Here is a 6,000-nt window from a genome sequence, read left to right on the forward strand (position 1 = left end):
TTTCTATCCACCCCGCTTTCCAGAGATTCCAAAGATTCGCAATTCAGGACGGTCCTTCCATTCTCCACTTCCAGTTTGTCTGCCTCCCTTTCGGCATTTCCTCCGCCCCCAGAATTTTTACAAAAATTATGGCAGAGATCATGGCATTCGTAAGAAGTCAGGGCATAGTAATTATCCCATATCTAGACGACTTCTTGTTGACGGCAGATACTCCGTCTATCTTAGACAGTCATCGGTCACAGGTTCTTTCCCTACTTCAGGAATTGGGATGGATAATCAACTTTCAGAAGTCGAGTCTTCCTCCCCAAAAACAGAAGGTCTTCTTAGGAGTACTACTAGACTCCTCACCTTCAACATTCCTTCCTCCCAAGAGAGAAACAAATACTTCTACTGGTAGAAGTAAGGAAATTTTGGGGGAAAGACGCCTGTTCCATAAGGGAATGTATGCGGATGTTGGGAATGATGACGTCTTGCATCCAATCTATTCCATGGAGTCAATTTCACTCCAGACCCTTACAGAATCTGATCTTGTCCCAGTGGGATCGAAAACAGAACTCCCTGAATTCAAGAATTCAAATTTCCGAGACTGTGAAATCATCCCTCCTGTGGTGGCTCTGCACAAACAACATAGACAAGGGAGTCCCTGGAGAATGGTCCCTAAACAGGGAAGTCTTTCTGTCCTTAACCCGAAGATGGGGTTATCCACAAATAGAACTGTTTGCCACGAGGAAAAACTCCCAAGTAGAGACATTCTTCTTCCTAAATCTCAGAGACAACCCATTGGGAGTAGATGCATTGTCCCAATCCTGGGGCATGGATCTGGCCTATACCTTTCCTCCGTTTCCTCTAATACCAATGGTATTAAGAAAAATCCAGGAAGATTTGACAAAGCTCATCATTATTCTTCCCTATTGGCCAAAAAGAAGTTGGTTTCCAATCGTAAAATACCTAGCGTTGGAAGACCCTATCATGCTCCCAGTCAGGGAGAATCTTCTCTCCCAGGGTCCCTTATTCTTTCAGGGAATAGCAACTCTGAAATTGTCAGCCTGGATCATGAAAGGCAGATCTTGAGGAACCACGGTCTGTCAGATGAGGTAATTTCAACTATCTTATCAAGTCATAAAGAAGTTACCTCAAAAATCTATCAAAAAATTTGGAAGAAATTCTGTTCCTGGTATGGAGACCCAGGACCAGACCCCTTTTCTCCCAACATCGCGAAAATCCTAGATTTTTTACAATCGGGATTCAAAAAAGGGCTTAGCCCTAGTACCTTAAAAGTACAGATTTCAGCCTTAGGAAATTTTTTTAACACTCCCCTGGCTGAACATCGGTGGATCAGAAGATTCACTCAAGCGGTCTCTAAACTCAAACCTTCCCTAAAGAAATCAGTTCCTACATGGGATTTGAATGTAGTGTTAACGACTCTTTGTGAGCCCCCCTTTGAGCCGCTCGACACAATTAGTATGCATTATTTAACTCTAAAAGCTGCATTCTTAGTCGCTATTACTTCAGCAAGAAGGATTGGAGAAATCCAATCTCTGTCAGTCATAGAACCGTACCTAAAAGTACAAGAGAATAAGATCATTCTAAAGCTGGATCCTTCCTTTATTCCAAAGGTATCTACTGCTTTCCATAGGGAACAAGAAATAATTCTACCTTCCTTTTATCCAGATCCAAAAAACCAACAAGAAGAAAAATTCCATTGCCCGTGTAAAGGATCTGCCAGGCACAGCTTTGGGGTCAACGCCCACAGATAATCAGGCTGCACCTGCTTCTATGTCTGTAGACTGACTCCATCTTCCACCACTCAGGGTGGCATGCTTAGGAGTGGGAGAACCTATCACAGCCTGGCCAGACGGAGCTAGCTCCCGCCCTCTGTCTATTTATACCTGCCTTTCCTTTTCCTCCTTGCTTGTGATTCTTCTCGTTTGGTTTCCTGGCCCTGCTGCAGCTTAGTTCTATTTGTCCTTGCTTCATTTTGACCCCGGCTTGCTGAGTACTCTTCTGCTCTGCGTTTGGTACCCCGTTCACTCCTGGTTTGACTCGGCTTGTTCACTACTCTCCTGCTCAGGAGGTTTCACCTTCGTTTCCCCAGTAAACCAGGTCCACTTAGAAAGGATCCGGTGGCCCCTCATAAAAGGGGGGGTACTGTAAAGGATCTGCCAGGCACAGGTTCGGGGTCAACGCCCATAGATAATCAGGCTGCACCTGCTTCTATGTCTGTGAGACTGACTCCATCTTCCACCACTCAGGGTGGCATGCTTAGGAGTGGGAGAACCTATCACAGCCTGGCCAGACGGAGCTAGCTCCCGCCCTCTGTCTATTTATACCTGCCTTTCCTTTTCCTCCTTGCTTGTGATTCTTCTCGTTTGGTTTCCTGGCCCTGCTGCAGCTTAGTTCTATTTGTCCTTGCTTCATTTTGACCCCGGCTTGCTGACTACTCTCCTGCTCTGCGTTTGGTACCTCGTTCACTCCTGGTTTGACTCGACTTGTTCACTACTCTCCTGCTCTGCGTTTGGCACCTCGTACTCTCCTGGTTTGACTCGGCTTGTTCACTTCTCTTGTTGCTCACGGTGTTGCCGTGGGCAACTGCTCCTTTCTCCCCCTAGCTCTGTGTACCCTTGTCTGTTTGTCTGTCGTGCACTTATTGAGCGTAGGGACCGTCGCCCAGTTGTACCCTGTCGCCTAGGGCGGGTCGTTGCAAGTAGGCAGGGACTGAGTGGCGGGTAGATTAGGGCTCACTTGTCTGTCTCCCCACCCCCGTCATTACAGCCTGGATGTCAGGCGAACAATTCTTCAGTATCTGGATAGAACCTCCTCCTGGAGACGAGATAAAAATCTATTTGTCCTGTTTGAGGGAAAGAATAGAGGAAAGAAAGCCTCAAAAGGCTCTCTAGCGAGATTGGTAAAATCTACCATACAAGAAGCCTACAAGTCCCAAGGACTATGTGCTCCACAAGACATCAGAGCCCATTCAACGAGGGCAGTTTCGGCATCCTGGGCAGAAAGAAGAGAAGCCTCTATGGACCAAATCTGCAGAGCTGCCACTTGGTCAAGCCATCATACGTTTTGCAAACATTATAGGCTCGATGTTCTGTCCGATACGGATTTAAGTTTTGGACGGAAAATCCTCCAATCCGTAGTCCCGCCATGAACATTATAATCTGGTATTGCTCCTGTGGTGCTGTCATGAGGGATGTACTGGAAAATAGGAATTAGACCTACCGGTAATTGTATTTCCAGGAATCCATCATGACAGCACCCTTACATTCCCTCCCTTATTGAAATTCTGATTTGTGCAATTAACATGTCAGTTATTAACCCTAGAAATAAAATAGGGTTGCATCCATCCTGGTGTAGTAATTGAAAAACACTGGCAAGTGGGTGGTGGGAGGGACCTTTTAACCTCTCTGTCTTCCTGTCCCTACAGAGGTCAATAGGGCAACCTCCTGTGGTGCTGTCATGATGGATTCCTGGAAATACAATTATCGGTAGGTCTAATTCCTATTTTTTGTCAGAAAATCCTTTTTATACCATTTTTTCCTATAACAGAAAAGGTTTTACCAGAGAAACGCAACTTAATATTTATTACCCAGATTCTGCAGTTTTGAGAAATATCCCACATGTGGCACTAGTTTGGTAATGGACTGAAGCACCGGCCTCCGAAGCAAAGGAGCACCTAGAGGATTTTGAGGCCTCTTTTTTATTAGGTACCATGTCCAGTTTGAAAAGGTCTTGTGGTGCCAAAACAGTGGAAACCCCCCAAAAGTTACCCCATTTTGGAAACTAGACCCCTTGAGGAATTCATTCTTGTTTTCTTGGGGTGCATGCGGATTTTTGATCAGTTTTTATACTATTTTTAGGTGGCATGGTGACTAAAAAACAGCAATTCTACTATTGATTTTTTATTCTATTTTTTTTACAGCGTTCACCGTGCGCTATAAATTACATATTCACTTTATTCTGCGGGGCGATACGATTACGGCGATACCATATGTTTATAGTTTTTTTTATGTCTTATGGCGTTTGCACAATAAAATAAGTTTTGTAAAAAATCATTAACTTTTTGTGTTACCATATTCTAAGAGCCAGAACTTTTTTATTTTTCCATCAATAAAGCCGTGCGAGGACTTATTTTTTGCGTAACGAACTGTAGTTTCGATCAGTACAATTTTTAGGTACATGCGACTTTTTGATCTCTTTTTATTCCATTTTTTGGGAGGTGAAGTGACCAAACAATTATGATTGTGGTACGGTTTATTATTATTTTCTTTTACGGTGTTCACCGTGCGGGATAAATAACGAAATAATTTTGTAGTTCAGGCTGTTACGGACACGGCGATACGAATTATGTATAGTTTATTTGTTTATTTATCTCTTTTTATTAATAATAAAGGACTGATAAGGTAAAAAGGGGGATTTTTACTTTTAATACTTTTAAAACTTTTATTTTCTTATTTTTACACATCTTTTTTTAACTTTTTTTTAACTTTATTACTTTGTCCCACTAGGGGACTTGAGGGCAGGAGGCCCTGATCGCTATTCTAATACACTGCACTACATGCGTAGTGCAGTGTATTAGAGCTGTCAGCTACTCACTGACAGCAAGCATAGTGGGTCCTGACAAAGGAATTCCGTTGATGGCATAGCCGGACGCCATTGTTTGGTGTCCGGTTGCCATAGTCACCATCGCCGGCCGCTATCGTGTAACAGGCTGGCGATGGCAGCTTAACCCCTAAAAAGCCGCGATCTCTACTGAACGCGGCTTTTAAGGGGTTGATCCACGGGGACACAGCAATCGGTCCCCGCTGTAGGAGCTGCAGCAGCTGCTGTACGAGACAGCAGCTGTCACAGCTCCTGTATGTGTCGGGAGGACGTCCGAAACGGCCGTTACTCCCGAGACGTACTATTAGGTCATGAAGCGCGAACGATACAGCTACCATGACCTAATAGTAAGTCCAGGAGCAGGAAGGGGTTAAGGCAATTATGTGGTCAGTGTTTTTTTTTCCAAATGCTCGGGGTATGGTGTTTTCTCAGGCGTTTTTCCTATTCTCTATGGGTCGTCAAAACGCCAGAAAAAAAGCTGACCACAAAAAGACAACAAAAACGGCACAAGCAAAAATGCAGTGTATGCAGTGCTATTTATATTTTACTATAGACATTAACCCCTTCCTTACATTTGACGTAAGTATACGTCATGGGAAGCTAGTGCTTCCCGCAAAATGCAGTTTACTTATGACAAAAAGATGCTGAGCCTGCGCCATAAGCCACGGGTGTCAGCTGTATGTTACAGTTGACACCCTGATGTAACGGCGGGGACCGAAGTTAAACTAAGTGATATGTAGCCAGCGTTTGACTGGGGTTCCTTGGGCCCACCAGAGTAGATGATTCTGAGTGCCAATCCTCCATCTTCAAAGGACATGTACAGTGAAGGAAATAAGTATTTGATCCCTTGCTGATTTTGTAAGTTTGCCTACTGTCAAAGTCATGAACAGTCTAGAATTTTTAGGCTAGGTTAATTTTACCAGTGAGAGAGAGATTATATTTTTAAAAAAACTGAAAATCACATAGTCAAAATTATATATATTTATTTGCATTGTGCACAGAGAAATAAGTATTTGATCCCCTACCAACCATTAAGAGTTCAGCCTCCTCCAGACCAGTTACACGCTCCAAATAAACTTGGTGCCTGCATTATAGACGGCTGTCTTAAATTGTCACCTGTATAAAAGACTCCTGTCCACAGACTCAATTAATCAGTCTGACTCTAACCTCTACAACATGGGCAAGACCAAAGAGCTTTCTAAGGATGTCAGGGACAAGATCATAGACCTGCACAAGGCTAGAATGGGCTACAAATCCATACGTAAGACGCTGGGTGAGAAGGAGACAACTGTTGGTGCAATAGTAAGAAAATGGAGGACATACAAAATTACTCTCAATCGACATCGATCTGGGGCTCCATGCAAAATCTCACCTCATGGGGTATCCTTGATCCTG

Source organism: Rhinoderma darwinii, chromosome 10, assembly GCF_050947455.1.
Source record: "Rhinoderma darwinii isolate aRhiDar2 chromosome 10, aRhiDar2.hap1, whole genome shotgun sequence".
Taxonomy (NCBI): Eukaryota; Metazoa; Chordata; class Amphibia; order Anura; family Rhinodermatidae; genus Rhinoderma; species Rhinoderma darwinii.